The sequence below is a fragment of the Vicugna pacos genome, chromosome 7 (genome assembly GCF_048564905.1).
Source record: "Vicugna pacos chromosome 7, VicPac4, whole genome shotgun sequence".
NCBI classification, from domain to species: domain Eukaryota; kingdom Metazoa; phylum Chordata; class Mammalia; order Artiodactyla; family Camelidae; genus Vicugna; species Vicugna pacos.
In genome coordinates, this window is record NC_132993.1 from 56931437 (window position 1) to 56949122 (window position 17686).

At 35.0% G+C, this 17686-nt stretch overlaps 1 protein-coding gene across 2 annotated transcripts in view; it reads right to left on the minus strand.

Moving 5' to 3' along the window:
* Positions 1-2970: 2970 nt before the first annotated feature.
* The window catches only part of NXPH1 (neurexophilin 1), a 908922-nt gene continuing 894206 nt past the window's right edge, over positions 2971-17686 (minus strand). Inside the window, exons 7-9 of one of the 2 annotated variants that reach the window (XR_012074464.1) lie at positions 7189-7285; positions 4352-4500; positions 2971-3465 (exon numbers count right to left, since the gene is read on the minus strand). The gene's annotated coding sequence lies outside the window, so the exon portion shown is untranslated. The remainder of the gene's footprint in view (positions 3466-4351; positions 4501-7188; positions 7286-17686) is intronic. The other variant, XR_012074465.1, reaches the window with a different exon arrangement.

Sequence of the window (17686 nt, forward strand, 5' to 3'; positions counted from 1 at the left end):
TTTACATATAGTGGCTAACGTTTGCAAATCTCAAACTCCCCAATATATCCTTTTCCACTTTACACTGTCACATAAAGCTAATCAGTGCTTATATTTGCTTTGCTGATAATCCAGTCTTCAATACAAGAGAGGGAAGTATACATGTATAGAACCAAAGAATTCTGGTAGGAATTGTATAATGCTAACTCAGATTAATAATGTGAATATCAGTTCATTTAAAAATATTCTTCATTTTGTCTACTAAAATGGCCTAGAAACAATGTCACCATAAGAAACCCTGACAAATCAAATGATTATAAATAAACATTTTCCATTTTTGCTATAAGAAATCATGTCTAGGACATGGTTGAACTTGGAGTATCTGAAATATCTTACTGATGGAAAGTAAGAACATTTTCCAAGATTCATGAAACATAAACACAAAATGATCTCCTTAAGCAGAAATCTGTGATAATTTGAATACTCAGAGTAGAATAACAGTAGTTGATAATTAAATACATAAAATCTGTAAGATGCCATGAATCCATAATAATGCACAAAAGAGAAAATTCATAAGGTGTTCTCAAAGTAGAGTGATAAAATAGAATGAAGAATCTTTTTACTCATTTATTATATTGATGGAGACTATAGAAATTAGTAAATGTTAAAGAAGCTGCACAACTGTTATAATGACATATATCACATTTTATTTTTTATGTATTAAATTAGCCAGCTTTTTAAGGCTTTTGCTAGATTAGGTCTCCTTCTGGTTCACCTCCACTTCACCTAACTGTGTTTTAAGGCCCGTAGGACTTGGCAGGTCAAAGCTTGATCTTTCTTTCTCCAGCAACATAGGACCATTAAAAATTCAGCACAAGGGTCATGTCTGTGTGCCTTCCCAACTCCTGGACCTTGGCCTCGTAGTACCCAGCTGTCTCTGTAGCTGTCTGCTTTCTTCAGCTGGATGTTTTTAGTAATTCACATGACTGTTATTTGTATTATTGGTAGATGTATTGGTATGCTATACGTGAGCCCATCACAGGCAGAAGAAAAATGAGTGACATATTATTTATAAATGTTTTACGTTTTTCAGCTATTATTTTTTCAGTATTTTTTTTCTTCTATGTTGATGAATAAGACAAACTATAAACTTTTTTTTTCCATACTGTATTTATCCAATTTTAAAGCTCTGGTGGAAATTCTTCTGAGGTGAAAAAAGCTTTCTGCTTGTCATGTTTCCAGGGCTCACATCCCAAGGAGCATCCTCTTCTACACTCAGCTCTGACTCTGGTTGTGGGACATCAGCAGTTGCGGTGCTGTAACCGCACTGGCTTATGCCTGATGCCACAGTTGGTGCTTCAGTGCACAGGGTCCATGGAACTCTTCCACATCTGTGCACAGCGCTTGCTGTCATTTCCGAGTTAGCTGTGACTGAGATTGGAGAAGGAACTTCCAGTGCTTGTGCATCGTCAGGCCTATAGATTTGTTTATCTTCCTCTGAAGATGAAGTTGTGTTTGTACAGGATATACATTTTTATTTTAAAGCTGGGATATAATTCTTCTGCTAATACTATCAATATAGTCTATTTGGTGTTGTCTAGGACAGGCTAATATGTTGACTTACACTCAGCTTGTAGGCTATTATTTTTCATTGGGAGAAAGGAAAGCCCTTTCTTTGCTCACAATCTAAATGTCTCACTTGATTGGTGATTTGGGCATTGATTATATGAAGAGCTACTGACCCTGATTCTTAATTTTGTTTACACTGGCATAGACATGTTACAGTATCACTAGTTCTTTATGCATTTACTCTGTGCATTTTCCACTGAACTCACTAGAAGATTCTAAGCTAATAAAATGTTCCTATGAACTACCCTTTTCTAGGCTTCCATAACCATTGGAAGCACTCATGTGAACCAGCTGTAAGAGAAGTTTGTGAATTTTCTTTGTAATTCTGTTATATCTTTGTTATAATTATTCATATTTTTGTTATGGTAACAAAATACCCTCCTTCAGTGGACTTCTATAGACTTTATGTGAACCAATAGCAAAAGAAATCTTCTTGCTCCATGAGTTTGCAAAGTTGGACAACTGGAATTTAATATAATATAATGTTCATTTGAATACAGAACCTAATGAATGAATGTCCAAAAGGAGACTGGCCTAAAAACAGCAAGACTCTTTGGTTGTATGGCAACAATCAGGGAACTACTTTCTGGCTACAAATACTTTAAGAATGATATTTTGACCAGATCCCGAGGGAGGTCATGCAGCAAAGTCAACATGCTTTTATTTGCTCAAGGAAAACATACCCTGGGGTGTGTTTTATGGTAAACACCACTTTATATACTAGTGTATGAGGAGCTTCATTACCAGAGTGAGTCTTCTTAACCAGTGTGAAATAGCAAAATTCAGTCTCTGCTTGGGTAGAGCTGTGCAAATAGATCAAAGAGGAAATTATCTAGAATAGGAAATAGTATCTCTCTTGCTCTCTGCCTTTACCTCCATGGATCATGCAGAAAAATAATTGCATAGGAGCGTATTTCATACTGTGAAGATGCTTTCTGGGTACAATTATTTCAGAAAGGAAGCTGGGTCTTGGCATTGTGTGCATAGAACACTCTTACATCTTGAGAGCAACATTTCAACACAATGAGGGGACTCCAAAAAAGCCCCCCCCTTACAATTCAGAATTAAAATGTGTGCTCAAAAATATGAAGTAACCTTCCAGACAGAAATGAAAAATTTCCACAGAAGTGTCTATGTGTTTGGACCTATGCTCTCAATCAGTAGGGTCAAGGGATTCAAGACTGTGCATGTCTGCTTGAGATGCTCCATTTTTCAAATTAGGCAAATCTGTTTGCTTGTACACTATGCACACAGTGAAGCGCTTGGTTGAAGCTCACATAAATGGGTGGTTTACTGTGTTTCTATGATGGGAGGTCTGTTCTCATGTCCTGGATCACCATCATAAGTTCCTCAGCAAAATTTTCAGTCATGCTGTTTATTCTGGTACTGTACGGTATTTTCTTCATTTTCCCAGATCTTCTCATTCTAAATTGTCTGATTCTTTTTCTGAATTTTCCCGTAAGCTGTTGCCACTCTCCTCATATTTACTCAGCTGTTTGAGTTTCTGACTCTGTATTTCACCAGATTCTTTTTCAAGGGATAAAATATCACTGCACTGCATTCCATTAAGTTTGTGAGGTTCATTTCTACTTAAGTCATTGTCATGAGATTTACTGATAGGTGATCGTAGATCTTCACAGTTGTCAGTCTTTTGCTCTGCATTCCTCTCTTACGTCGTTTGCTTCTTTTTAAATTTTATAATCTCTGACAAAATTTCTGATTTGGGCCCATGCTGTCATATTAGAGAAAATTATCAGTCATCACGCACTGAAAATTAATTACCTACACTCCTCTTGAGGTCTGTTTATCCTCTGTATTTCTACCCAGAGTAGGTATAGTTGCTATCTGCAGCAAGCTCTGTGGGCAAAGGGACCATGGTATTACAATATGCTACTGCAGTAAAATGTGCTTTTTTCAATAGTTCATATAAATTATGCAAGCAGTGTTGATCAGGATTGTAACTATGTTGATAGTGAGAAGTGACTGGGTTCAAAGGATATTTTGGAAACAAAACTGACATTTTAATGATAGGTTGGATTTGGAGTATAGGGGAAAACTAAAGAGACAGAGATGCCTAAGGCTGTTTGGCCTGAACACTTGACAGAATAAAGTCACCATTTCAGAGATAGGCAGATTGTAGGAAGAGGAGGCTTAGGGGTGGAGACCAAAAGTTTCATTTTGGAGGTTTAAGTGTGAGATGCTTACAGTCCCTTAAATAAGAGGGCACAACACTCTCTTTTCTGAGTATAGGTAGAATACAGTTAAGGAACTCTGTCTTTGAGTACATTACTCAATGGGTAAATGGATATACTCAATAGGTTCGTGAAGATATTGATAGTCATGACCTTAAAGTGTAATTATGTTGGGGAAAAACCCCTTTAGAGATGCTTCTGATTGACTATTAGTTATCCTTCAGTTTGTTTTTCTTCTTTGAAATTTAAACACAAATTAAATAATTAAATGTGACAATCCTAAAGCATGTTTAGAAAGTATTTATAAAATTGCATCCATTTATTCCTTTTGATATGAGCATAGAGAGACTGTTGAAATGATAGTCAGTAAATGCCAACAGTTATATCCTAGTGGTAGAAATATGTGATTTATTTATGTGTTTATTTTTATTTGATTAAAAAAGCTTATCTGTATTTTTTGCAGTTTTATCTTTTACAGTAAAAATATTTTTCTTACAATAGCACTATGTATACTAAAATGTAGAGGAAAGAACACAATTGCTAAAACATACTTTAACTAGAAATTATGATGTCTTCACGGGATTTGAGCAAAAGAGAGAGCTTGGATAATCACCAAACATGCAGCATCCAGGCTCCTCGCCGTCTCTCTGGGAGACAACCTCTCTCCAGGTAGGAAGTAAGCACTGAGAATAGTCATAGCCTTTAAGAGAAGAGAATTTTCAAAATAATTATAATAACCTTTCCATTTGTCCACATAGAAAAATATACAGCTAAAACAACAGAATAGCCCAGACCAAAGGATTAGGACCAAGATAGAACAATGTCAGCAGTTGATAATTAATTCAAAAAAGGACTGAGAAGGAGCAGCTACTAAAGCATAAGAAAAACTGGAATTCAGTGGAGTGAGAATTTTCTATTAAATGTGGTAGGCTGGTCCTTTTCCATTCCAAATGAACAGAAATCCTGGGTAAACATGACAAACAGACAAAAAGTAGTAAGAATTCCCAAGTGCCAAAGACTGAGCATGGTAGTACTTACGGATAAATGACTCACAGGATACCTAGTCCTGTGGTCTTAAAACTGGATGGTAGGGTTGAAATGTCCATGTGGGGCGGGTGATGGTATGTCTGGTCTGTTCAAGTCACAAGCTGGAACTTACCTTTCTGACTTAAGTGCTCATCCACAAAGAACCACCTAACTTGTTCAGTGTGCTGGAAAACAACATTCACTAGCCCAGGGCAGAAGTGAACAAAAATGAACTTAAATTCTATATAGCTAAACTACTGTTTGAGGACGAGAGTGAAATGCTGACATACAAACCTTCCTAATCATTGGAAACTTACTGTATATTTACTTCTGAGTATCAAGAATTTCTTTCTGTGCTTTGCCACTTCACATCGGATTCTCATTTGCTTTTGCTGTGTCTTTATTTTTTTCCTTTTCTAGCACATGTATGCCTTAGTGCCAAGCTGCTTCCTTGCTAGTTACACCCTGCAGTTGAAAGTGAGCCAGCCGCTAGTTGGAGTATTTCTGCCTCATTGTGCCGACAAGGCAGCGTGAACTGTTCCACTGTTCCATTCAACTGCTGGTCTCATAAACCCCCTTAGCAAGAAGCTATCACAGACTGACGGGAAAACCTTTTTTAATGTTTGGATCTCAATGCTGTACTCTGTCCTTCTGCTCTGTTTCCTTCTCCCACATCTCCTTCAGTTTGTAGACCTTTTGATAGTAGCTAAAGCATCACTGGGAAGTGTGCTTCCACCTCCCCTGCTGTTCTGCAAGGTTGAACGGGGAGAACCCAGGGGTACTTCCCATTCAGAGAATGTCTCGCCCACCCTGGATCTTATCACTTCAGAGGTCATTAGTAGAGCCTTTCAAGGTTGAAAATTGCTTTTAGCTGAGTCTGTATCCTTCCTGGTTTTGAGGAACTCTATGTCAGTTTCATGTGTTATCCCAATTTCCTTGTTGGGTAGATATTCTTTATGATCAGGGGTTTAGATTTGGATTATTTCTTTTTAGAGTTTGATTCTTTTTTTAATATTTAATAAGGCTCAGGGGGATGGGAGTGGATTAAAAATACCTTCATTCAAAGCAGGCTTTTTTTCATTTGATATATTTTTATACCCTGATTAATTTTCAAAGGGCAGTATTATCTCAGCTAGTGAGTCTCAAAATTAAGTAACAGTTGAAAAATTATTAATAGCTAGGTTTGTTCAGTGCTTACTGTGTGCCAGTCATTTATTAACTGCTTTACCTCATTTAATCCTTAAAAATTCTAATAGCATCACTATGCCAATTTCACATCTGTAGAAATGTAAGATGATGTGATGATTTAGTGGAACTCTCACTGCCAGCAGATTGCCAAACTGTGATTTGAACCTTTACAGTGTTACAGTATAGATTGTATTGTAACCTTAATGCTCCTTTTTCATGATTCAAGGAACTGTATCTATAATTGCCTTAAGTTAGATGGGCATTCTTAAATCTCAAAATAAAATGAGTGTAAAGGATTTTAATTAATGGAAAAAAGGATGTTGGAAGACTAAGATATAGATATAGGAAAATCAAAGTAACCATCCCACATCAGCCCCGTATCACCCCTGGAGTTATGTCCCTGCTTCCTTTCTACGACTCATTGTTAACGAGAATAGCTAACAGTCAGAAATGAGTGAGTCCTCATTTATATTTCAACTCTCTAGAGTTTGGAGAGGAACTCTCCAACACAGATCTGCTGTTGACAAGGTTGGAAAAATTATACTATAAATTTGCTTCTTAGGTAGTGAGTGGAAAATTAAGAAAGGATTAAGCTAAGTAAATATAACAATAAAAGACAAGGACTTTAAATTCTTTCTTATTACAGTAAAATCTCATTAATTCAAAATAATCCAGATTTCATAATGATTTGCATTCATGCTCTATTAAAGCTTACCTTTATTTTTAAATTAGAAGAATTGCTAAGCAAATTAACTTTTTAAATTGGCTTGTAGCATTTCGTGATGCTTAATTTAATAGGCTATTTTCAGGTACGCTAATGCTGTGCTTTAAACGGAAGTAACACTGCTCATTTTCTGGTCATGATAGCTGCTGTGTCAGAACCTCTACTTCTCTGAACTTTGCGCTCCATTTGTTTAAATCCCTCCATGTATGTGATAGTGAAACAAACAATGCTGTCTCCTTGGAAATATGTAATCTAAGGTTTTTATTGACTCAGGAAATTTTAGTTTCAAGTGTTTTACATTCTACAATGAGATTAACATGCAATAATTTTCCTCTCTACAAGAGAACAGTCCTCACATTATAAAGATTTTACTTAATGATCAGTTCTGTTTCGGTGCAGCACAGTATAGTCTCTTATTGAAGCCTAGATGACTTCAACTGATGTACTTACTTATCAGGAACAGAGTTCTGAGTACAGGTATTTCTGCAGGAAGGGATGAAGCAGGCAAGAGGGAGGAGGATAATTTTGTAAACTTCCACTTGGCTGTCTGAAACATAAACATGTTTTGGAACCAGTAATCCAGATAGGGGCTTCTATGTAGATGTTAATCATAATCATATAAATCAGAACATTTGGATACTAGGTACACCTGTGTCACTTACAAGCTATGGAACCTTGGGTAAATCACTTCATCAACTGAGTTTTTAGCTTTTTCATCTCATCTAATTACCAAGAGCATCAAACTAAAAATGCATATTTAAAATTTCTATAATGTTAATTTGTCACTTCTAAAAAGTGAAAGTGTTGATGTTTTAACCCATGAACTAGAAAAGAAGAATTAATCCCATCATTTCAAACTTTTATACTCAGAAAAATCTGGGGCAACTTCCAACTTCTATATTCTGTAGCCTGCTTGATGGTGCAACTGGTCTCCACGCTCCACTTGATAAGCAAAATGCATGTTAGGCTCATTCTGCTTAGTTACTTTTTAAAAAAATCTGTCAAAAGACCACTTCATTACTAATGATTTGTATCCCTACTAAAGCGTAGTCATGCTTAGAATATTGCTATAGTGTATTGACAAAGCATTTTATTGCTGCCAGTGTGCTAATTGAAACTCTTTATACTACAGTTAAGTAAAACAAAATTGAATAAATCTAGCATAGCAACTTGACCAATAAAACTTCCCATATATTGCTGCCTTTCAAATTCATGCAATTAAAACATAGCAGAAAGTTAGGAAATTATCTGCATAATGTGAAAAAAATGTTTAGTGAATAATTTCATAGCTGCCCATGCTATTTTGGATGGTATATGTGATTACTATCTGAGATTCAGACTCATAGAAATATCTTAATTCAGAATTATAAAATATATACTTTTTATATTTTTAATATTTTGGGTCAGAAATATACATATGTTTACTCAAGAACTGTTAATTGAGCATATATGGTTCAGGAGGATGTGGCAGTAAGCAAAGTGTATCAAGTCCTTATTCTCATGGATCTGATGAGGTTATAACCAGGAGGAGTTACAGAAACATAATAAAATGCAACTTCACAAGGACTATGATACGGGAAGACTTTGGGAGGACAGAAAGGAGCATTTACTTAATCATGTCTAGTAGGAGAATAAAAGTACAGAGAAGCAATTGGCCAACAAGTCAAGAATTGACCTCTATAAATGGACACTTGAAGGAGAAGTGGTTAACAGTAGAGGAGGAAGTGGGGAGAACGTTGAAAACAAAGGAAAGAATGTGCATAAAGATCCAAGGAAAGCTTGGTGCATTCAAGGACTTGACAAAGGAGAAGTAAATTTAGATTTTAATAGGTGAGAGCTCAAGTTGGGAGAGTTGAGCCTGAGCCAGACTTAGAAATATCCACTTATATAAGGTTGGCATTTTCTAAGCAAAGTAGAAGGTGGAGTATAGCTATTACAGTAATAAAGATGAGCTCTCAACGGTGTGAAAATTAAATAACTAACCAGTATTTTTTTCCTAACTAAATCCAAAAGGAAGAGAATTAACTTATAATAAATAGTATCAGTATAAGCAACCCACTGAAATAAGGACTGAGGCTGGCGAAACAACGGTTACACTCATAAACAAATACTAAGGGGTAACTTGTGGGAAACTATTGCATGGGGACATTCAGACTAGCTTGAGCTTCCTAGTACCCAAACTAAACACAGGAGTATGAGTTGAGTGTTCAGTAAAGAGCACAGACATGCCCCTTAGCACTGGATGCCAAGATGCATCGAGCAATATAAAGTAGAATTGAATTGAAATGCTGTACTTCTATATTTTACAGAAATAGGAGACACTGAAAAATGTGGTCTGTTTTTAGACTGAAACTGATAAAAAGGCAGAAATCATTTTGCTGTCCATTTGTTATGTGACCTTTGATTATAGTAAAGTTACAGAAAGTGACCATATTTTTTGAAACTTCTCTGCTAGGAGCTAGAATAATCCACTTGTACAGATTTCCTGTTGGAGAGATTTGATACTGGACTTTTGTTAGGTAATGGAAAAGAACTTGTTTTTTTCTATTCTGATTGCCATTTTAAATCATACACAAATGAATTGCCTTAAGGGATGACAAGCCTCCAACAGAAAATGCCTGTTTGCAGTGGACTGTTAAGAAGAAAAGTGGGGCTAGGGATGAAGCAGCCCACCGGATGTGAAAATCATCCTCACCTAGCCTAGTACAAATTAATGCACCTTAAATAAATAAACAGTATTTGTCAAAGTTACTATTTATTTTATTTTATTTATTTATTTATTGCCAGTGCGGAGCACTGTTTATCCACCCCCAGGCTTTTTTTAATTTTTATAAGATAAATAAACATTGTGTTCTGACTATGATTTAGACTATGAGCACTGAGACATCAAGAGCTGTACTAACAGCAGTTTGAATTTAGAACCCTAATCTCTCAATGGGATTTAAGAGAGGCCCCAAAATTCCGCGTCCATGAGGTAAAACTGCTATTCCTCTCCCACATGCCCCCCACCCCATAAGGAGTTTCTTGCCAAAAAGCCCACTCAAAGTAAGCAATTCATAATTCAACTGATCCCCACCTTCTACTAAGTGACCATTATCGGTACTTATCTCCACATGATGTACGTGCTCATTTCCTCAGTGCTGAGCAGAATTCCAAGGCATTAAGTTACCCACCCAACTCAGACATGTAATCCCATATATGTCTGAACTCTCACTTTACCACCTCTATTGCCCACCTCAACCTCCACTCTCACTTCTGTGAACTCTTCCCTTCACTACCCTCGAATCCATTTATTCCACCATTATTTATAGAGTATGGCCCAGAGGCAAATTTCCCTCCTGAATTCACTGTCCCTCTCTCTCTGAGATCCACAATCTCAGTCGTCTTCTCAGACCTTTACTATCCCTCCTCCTTCCCCACTTTCAGTTGGATATCTTGCTTCCTATTTCACTGAGAAAATAAAAGTATCTTTACATGTTCAAAATTAACAACTAGGTACATATGTACCTATATGTTCTTTCTGTCACAATGGGTGACCATGCCAAGGACAGCTCCTCCACCTGTGTACCTGATCCATTCACATCTCCTTCATAGAAGGTTTTTGCTCCAGTATATATGCTATTCTTTCTCCATCATCAATGTATTCTTCTCTACTGAGTGTATTTCCATTGTAATATAAACAGGCTATAAGAACTCCCAACTTAAAAATAATTATCATCCATTTTGCCTAATTTTTTTACCACTTTAATTGAACCCACAGTTCTTACAGCATCTGTATCATCTGTTTCACTTCATAAAAGCTTCTCTCAATTTAATTTTTAGACCTCACACTCCCCTAGCATTTTTCATGATGTTGTGGTCACAATTTCTTAAAATACCTGGTTGACTCCTCTTCTTTTCAGAACTCATTCTGAACGGCCCCAGGAAATAGTCCCCTAAATCTCCTCTTTTCTCCATCTTTATTCTCTCCTTAAGTGGTATCTCTGAGTTCATAACTTTAAATATCACTTTATGTTAACTTCCCAATTTTTATTTCCGTATCTGGCCGCTCCCTTAATCTCTAAATTGTATATCCAATTGCCAACTAGAAATACTTTCTTGGAGGCTTAATAGACACTTTAAATATCCAAAATGTTAACTCTTAGTTTAATTCCTACCCAAATTTGTTTCTTCCTCAACATTTCCCTATCAATTGTGTTGCCCAAACCAAAAGCAGAGGTAATGTTTTTTATTTACCAGCTCTTCTTCTCAGAAAATTCTATCAACCATAATGTTAAAAAAAAAAATATCCTCAATCAAGCCATTTGTCACTTGGTGACTATTACCAGAGCCCAGGTCATTATCATCTCACACCTGGACCACTCACTATGTTAGCCTCTCATTTCCTGCTTTCAGAACCTAGTCTCAACACAACATTTTTTCCAAAATATCATATTATAAAAAATGTAAACAACAAGAACATAGAATGATAAAAGGAAGCTTTGTGTATTCACACTCATCTTAACTAAAAGGAAAAAATACATTTCATCAGGTACTTTATGTTAAGGAAATAGAACATTGTAATTTTGAACATCCAACAATATATTCTTTCCTTATCCCCTTTCCCTCCATTCCCAACTGGATAAAAACTGGTTTAATATATTAAATTATTAGATACATATTTACGTAGCCATAACATATGATAGTTTTATACATGTTTTGAAGTTTTATATAAATTATATTACACTTATATACTATATACCTTTGGCAACTCACACTTTTTTTTGTACTTAAAAATATCTTACTTTTGAATATTTATCTATAGTGTTATTTATAGTTCTCTCTCATTTATCTTAAATGCTGTATAGTATTCTATGAATATACCATAATTTACTTGTTCATTCTCTTATTGATAGACATGGTTTTGTATATTTGTTTTTGATATTTAAGACTGCTGCAACATATACTCTTTTATGTATGTGACAAGAGGACATTTAAAAGTTTTAGATACTGTCACATTGTTGTAAAAAATGGTTGTATCAATCTCTATTCCACCTGCAGAGCAGGAGGCTGCCTTACTTAAAATCTTTATATATGCCAATATGATGTGTATGCGATAGCACCCAGTGTAGTATTATCAAGGTTACAGACAGGGTAAAGGCAATGTTTTGATTGAGCAGTTAAATAGAAACTATAAGAAAGAAAACAGAGGCAAATACTAGGAGTACAAATGCAAAGGCACACACAGAGTAGGACCCACAATAAAATCAAGATAAAGGAGAGCAAACTTAAAATGTTCCTGTTAACACTGATGAAACTATGTGAGAATGAGGGGGAAGTCCAGTGCCAGAGTAAGTGAAGTCTTTTGGCAACAAGAAAAGAAGAGATATGTGTTTTTCTGTTGTCTGTGCTAATTTTTTTAAAATGTACAGTTAATTACTAGTGAAGTTCAATCCAAATTTTAATTGGCTTTTTGTTTTTCCTCTTTTTGTAAAGGCGTTTTCATGTCTCTGGCCCATTTTTAACTGTGGGGCTTCAATTGTGACAGTATTCCTTATATACGTATCATAAATTATTTCCCAAGTTGTTGCTATATATTTGCATTTTTTTTTACAAACTTCATATAGAAATGTTTTTTGTAGTCAAATTTTTTCAGTCTTTATATTTTTCTTTCTTTAACATTATGTTTATAAAATTCTCCCATAGGGAAAGATAAGATAAATGGACACGCATTTTCTTCTACTAGTTGCAGGCTTGTATACTTTCATGAGTATTATTTAGCTACACCAAGCCAGCAACCTAAAGCAATAAACATTTATTACTCACAGAGACACAGCGACACAGCTTAGCTTGGTTCTCTGGCTCCGAGTCTGTCACACAGCAGTGACCATGGTGCCAGCCAGGGCTCTGTGTGTCTCACATTCCCAACTGTGCTCATTCATTCTTTCAGCACATTTTTATTAACATCTACACTCCTAAATATATAAATTTGAACAAGATGAATATAGGCTCTGCCCCGTGAAGCCCATCAAACTTTTCTGCTTGTAAGTCGATTCACCTGATACTTTCTCTCGGCTTTATTTGTTGTATACTTATAGCCAGTACCAAGCTCTTCTTTCAAAATGCTCTATTTTAGAGAACACTTACTTTCTTACAGGAATTTGTAATGTAACTATACATCCCCTCAAATATCCTAATGATTTTAGTCTTTTATAACAGACTTGACTTTGTACACAGCAGTTTACATCATAGAAGTTTATATCATATCAATAAAAGCTTTTCTATCAGCCTTATTACTAAATCTTAATATTTACTAATTCCAAGAGTTACTCAAATAATACTTCTGAAATCGCCAATCATATCAAATACAAATATTATTACTTTAATCCTTTTCTTTAGTTATTATACATTGTAAGAATGATTATTTTGTTAATTACTATACTTGAGAATATCAAGTGATACCACAGTTAGTATTTTTGTGTTTCTAAAATTGACATTAGGTAGAGGCAATAATTGTTATAAATGCTACCCACTAGGCTCTCATAGATGTTTTAAAAATAAAATAAAAACCTTTCTAGAAATGGTTATTTTCCAAATACTTTTTTCATGTTTTTAGAGATAATTCATAATGTCAAAAATCCATCAACAAAATAGCATAATTAATTTCATGGATTTCCAAATGTTAAACAACAATCTCCATATCTTAAAAATAAACACCATTTGTAATGATGTTATTATTTTAGTATAGTCCTAAGTTAGTTTTTGCTATTTTAAATTTTAAATTTTATTTTTAAGTGAGATTGGCTTAGAGTTCTGCTTTCTACTATTCTCGCTAATTTTGTTACATTTTGTTGGCTTAAAACATGAACTTTAAAAAATCCGTATTTTTCTATGCTTTTGAACACTTAAAATATAATAGAAGAGAACGGGTTCTTTAACTCCTGAAGGAAAACTGGCATTGCTTAGGAAGTAGTTCTTTGATGTAATTTTCAAGGTCTTCCGTACTGCAGGCTTTAGGTGTTCTAATTCATAGACTAGTTTTGTTCATTTATATTTCACAGGAAAATCATTTATGTTTTCTAGATTTTTAAATATATTATAGCATATAGCCTGGAGATTATTTTAACATATTTTAAAAATCTTTCACATATCTGTGTTTATCTTCTTCTTTTCAATTGTTTTTCTTTTGAAAAAACCTTATTTCCAGTATTATCTCTACGTTTTTATGTCTAGATTATACCTACTAGGTTTATGTGGATGGTATCAAAGAAAACCTTAAAATATCTTAACCAATAAGTACTTAAGCTTCCCTGTTCCCTGATTAGTTTCTGCTACTTAGAGTCTTAATTTCTCCTTTTCGCTTCCTTTGGCACTCTACATCTAATTTGTTGAGCTAACTACTTAGTTTATTATTTTTCTTTTACTTGCAAAACTGTGGGAACATTTTAGGCACACCACATTTTCTGCCAAGTACAATATTGGCTGAATACCATAAAAGAAAACACAGTATTTATGCTGTAATTATTTTCTAAATAGACTATACTCACACTTTTAATTACCATTTTAACCCAAGATTTAAGGAAATATTCTTTATTTTCCAAGTTCTTAAATTTTAAAATGTTATTATGTCTAGTTTTACAGTTAGGTGGTCATAGAGTATGACCTCTGCAGTTTCTACTTAGAAAATGTATTGAGCATTTATTTCTTTGTGGCCTGAAAAATAATACAATTTTGTAAGTGTTCCACAGACACCAAGGAATAAAGAATATCTTCAGCTTAGAGAATACAAACTTGAATGTATAATTATTAAGTCAATAATGTTAATTATGTTATTCTAATCTTCTAAATTAGGTTTAAATATTTTGGGGTTTGTGGCAGCTTTACATGGCAGTGCATTTAAAGAGATTAAAAGATTGAAAGTGACATAAAACAAATCAGCTTTAATAACTATGCCCTCACCATTACATTTGAGCAGTGCTGTCCCATACTGAGCAAATCTGATTATAACCATCACTGAGACTGTTGAGTGCTTAGGATGTGACAGGTACAACAGCTCCATGTGATTCACATGCATTTAATCTGTGCACAACACACCTGTGAGCTAAGTAGTATTACTAGCTCTGTTTTAAAGATGAAAAATGAGGCACAGAGGTTAAGCATAGTTGTCTACAAATATGAATAGTGTAATAATCGTATTACTTATTATTTTTGCTAAAACAGTTATTTAGGTGAGTGATAACTGAAGAAATACGTTATTGTACTTTTTGGAAAACGAAAATATAATTCATTCATTCACTTTTTAATACGTCACACATTTGTTGAGTGCTTATTATGTGCCAGGCATTGTTTTAGGCCCTAAAGACACAAAGTTAATACAAAAGTAGCCCCATCATACAGAAAGAATATAAAGGAGAAACTGCTGCTTCAACTTACTAGGGTTGTTGAGAATGGGATTTGCAATTGAGAAGGCAGAACTGTGATAACAGAATTTCCTCCTTTGCGTCCACTCCTTTTTAGAATACCAAACTAAGGTTACCTCTCTGTCTCTGTCTCTCTCTCACACACACACACGTCTTCTTGACTGTCTTTCAAGCAATTGTTGAGTGGGTCATGTGTAAACTGAACCAAGTAATTTTTTTTTCAATAAACATCAGTAGTCTCAGGTAGCTAAGGGTGAATGGAGGATTTGTGTCTCCTTGCAAAACTTCACTACTGGGTGGTGCTTTACAAAGTAACCATATTCTGCCAAACATACACACGTTTATTAGCAACAGGTATGCATTCATAAACCGGTTTTTCTATTCTCAGGGTTTACCTAGTCTCTTTCTACACTCAGGGAGGTGTACCCTGAGATTAGTACTGTGATCTTCTAAGGGCATAGTCAGCTGACATGGGTCATGAAAGAGTTCTCCACAAAATGAAAGTCCGTGGGACCATGTAGGGATGCACAGGACCAAACAGAGAATTTAACTGCTGCTCCGTAGCTCCTAGCTGTCAGATGGTACAAAGGTGTTGGCACCTATTTTGCTAAAGAAAAGTATTTCTAACATCTGTATACTAATTAAAAACAAAAACAAACACTCCTTCCTCACCATCAAATCTCTGGTTCCCATTTCAAGGACAATATTTCAAATGTTTCTATAACCCATGTTTGCATTGTGGATCCCAAATTTTCTTCAAATGCTGAGTACCCCTAAGGTATAGGTAGTCGGCTTCCACTCCCAGAAATCATGTCTGTAATGGCACATGCTGAAGTAATTATCATATGGACAGTCTAACTAGAATCAGTTTCATGCCATCCTCAGCTTTCTGTTGGCTAGTATAATTATCCAACCAGTGTGACAGGAAAATGGATAAACTTTCTCCAGCAGTTCAAAGGATTATATTATCAATTTCAATAAGAAGAGGAGAGAACATAACAGGCTTCTCTACCTTTTTGATTAGCAACAACAGTTTTTCAGAAAAACTATTTTCTTAATAAGAAAATTAGGAAAAACTGTTGGAAACTCTCCATGTTGAAACTTATACGATAAATTTATAATGCAAAATTATGAACGGAGGTGAATGGCAGGAAAACAGCAATAAATTATCTGTGTGTGGAAGTCTACACAGAGAAATATTTACTACAATCCAGAAGAGACATGTTTCAAATGAACATTCCTTTAGCAATATTCTAAGGATGTGCATGACAACTCCAGTGCCATGCTTCAAGAGAGGTGCAGTGATAGCAAGAAATTTAAAGTGAAAAAGGAGAATAGTTTTACATGACTTTGGCTGATTTTTCATTGTCCCTTTTTTTGCCTTTGAAATCATATAAACACATTGACAGGGGCCTCTGGAGTCTTGGGAAGGGTTCATGTAAATGAGGCGTCCTGACATTTAATATTTATATTTTCATAGTAAATGTACCTATGCCTCAATGAAGTATTTATAATGTTATCTAGCTATTTTGCTCTATGTAGTCTTTGATATAAACTTTACTGCTGAAATCATGTTTAAATATTTGTATTATCCATGGAAATACAAGAAAAATAATTATTTAGTTGTAGGTATTTAGTATACATATACTTAAGAGTGTAACTATAACTTCCCACGTGCACAGAGTATGAAATGTGCATTTTCTTTCTTTTCAGTTTCCACACTAGGTATTATGCAGTTTGTAATCCAATGAGCAGGCAACAAATATTGACAGAATAACTAAATGGAAAAAGTAACTGGAAGGAAATTTTCTAAAGACATTTGTGTAACACCCATAACAAGCTGTGGTTTGTAGCAGGGTTTTAATAGATTTTCTGCTTTCAGTGAACTCACTCGTTCCATTTGCCCAGTGTACATGCTATTCATTTAGAGAACTATATTCAGAATTAGTTTCGTAACCTGTAACTAGCTCCAGTTTTTGTTTTTTTTTTTTAATGAACGAGAAAAGCTTCTGTTTGGGGGATTCGATCTCCTTTCTTTCCCTACCTCATCTAAAGCTAAGTATAGTTGAGGAAAATGGTCTCTGTTCTTTAGAGAAATGTTTTATCACATTTTAAATGTTGCCATTTATGAAGCTACATAAAAACATATAAGAAGGTTTCAGTTAAAATGCTGATCTTAGGTGTAAATAATTTTACTGGGGGTTTCTTATTCAGAACATGACAAATGAAAGTGAATGGCAGGAAGACGGCAGTAACTTGATTGTATGTGACAGTGTACACAAAAATGTTCTGTATCAAAAAGAAAGAAATTCTGGAGTCTAGAATTCTGAAATCAAGGAGTTGGGAGGGTTGGTTCCTTCTGAGAGCTGTGAGGGAGAATTACTTCCACGCCTCTACTAGCTTCTGGAAGCTTAGGGTTTCTCGATGTAAATAAGAATTGTGTTTTACACTGACATCCTAATGACTTCATCTTGATCATATGCAAATGCCGTATTTCCAATTAAGGTTGCATTTACACGTACTGGGAGTTAAACACTGATGTCTGTTGT